Source organism: Euprymna scolopes, chromosome 7 (genome assembly GCF_053919585.1).
Source record: "Euprymna scolopes isolate OS-2025 chromosome 7, ASM5391958v1, whole genome shotgun sequence".
In the NCBI taxonomy this organism is placed as follows: Eukaryota; Metazoa; Mollusca; class Cephalopoda; order Sepiida; family Sepiolidae; genus Euprymna; species Euprymna scolopes.
The window spans coordinates 131,202,974-131,205,000 of NC_136488.1; positions in this window are offsets into that span (position 1 = coordinate 131,202,974).

Sequence of the window (2,027 nt, forward strand, 5' to 3'; positions counted from 1 at the left end):
TATTTACTTCAAAAGTGCTCAATACGTAGGTAGAGCTACATTGGCCCATATCGTTAGGTCGTCAGTATTGCACACTTCATGAGTGCGACGACCTGGGTTCGCGCCTATGTCGGAGCACGTCACTGATGAGATGCAGTACATCGAAACCCACTTTGGGTCTGGCGTTGTCCGTTGTCGATGCAATTGCTCGATTCTATCTAGTTCTGGGTTGTAGCTTTATCCTGAAAGGTGTATGTGAACGGGAATTTATATATCTATCTATAATCTCCGCTGATGTCTAATATATACTATATATATATATATATTATATATTATATATATTATATATATATAATATATAAATACTATATATATATATTATATATTATATATATATATTATATATATATATTATATATATATAATATATAATATATATAATATATATATAATATATATAATATATATAATATATATATAATATATATATATATAATATATATATAATATATATAATATGTATATATAATATATAATATATGCATATAATATATATATTTTATATATATAATATATATATTATTAAATTTATTTATACAAACCTAGTTGGCTACATATGTGCATACATGTTTCTGTAATCACCCTCGTTGGAGGATTACGTCTTCAGGCCAAGAATTACCGTCGAAACTGATATTTCAACCAAATATATTTTCCTATTTCGCTTGTCAAGTTAGAATGTAACCTGGGTGGGAGTCATAAAACGGTGAGAGGACAAGTGAGGTCTTAGAAGATAATAAACATCTTTTTCATTTCCCTTTCCCCTTCTCCCACCTATCTTTTGGTTTTTATGGCATAAGGTACTTGAGAATTTAGGTTTTTTTTCTTGGAGTCTGTAAATTAAGAACATTAGCTATGGTCACTAAGTACTGACCGGTGTCTTTCAATCTACATCCATCCACACACATACATGCAACACATACATAACACACACATACACAGACACACACACACATTCACGTTAATACATATATTCAAAAGCGAATCTATGCTGTTCGCTTTTATTTTACTCACACACACTTACTGAAACTAGGCAATAACTCTGAACTACGCAGGAATAAAGTTAAAATATAAAATAAGGTAAATAAAACAAAATTAAAAATAAATAAAAATAAAAACAAATAAACAAACAAAATATGAATAAACATAAAACAATAAAGTTATCTAAACCCCACATGTACATATATATATATATATTAATATATCAATATACTTATAAACGCCTACACTTTGCTACACCCGCGCATATATACACACACACATACAGACATACATAGACATATAATGGCATTTTTCTTACTTCAGTAGCGTGGTAACCCCTTCATACATGAAATAGCATGCTACTACACTCCAGACGGGTGTATATATATATATATATATATATATATATATATATACAAACAACATTCTGACATCCATACATTCTTGTAGTCTACACTGCTACAAAAATCATATACGAGACAGCCTATTTTAATAGTTCAGAAATATATATACATACATATACATCCATACATACACATATACATCCATATACAAACATACACACAGATATATAGATACACATATATATATATATATATATATATATATATATATATACAAACATACATGCATACATAAATACACTTATACATACTCACACAAAATAAAGACATATATATATATATATATATATATATATATATATATATATATATATATGTACCCTGCCACCAAATGATACATCTAAAGTAGAAACAGACATGAATTCATTTACTACATAAATTCCCTTTTTCTATCAAACTCCACACGCATAGTTATATTTCATGTCCCCACCCGCTTGTTACATTTTCCTAAGTTGTAGGTTTTTTTGCTACGTAAAAATTTATACTACGTAAAAATTTATAGTGAATTCAGCATGAAGTTCATAGACCTATCTTCATATTAAGCAAGCACTCTTTCGATGGTTAGGCAGATATACATAAGATGTATAACGATACAATAATAATATA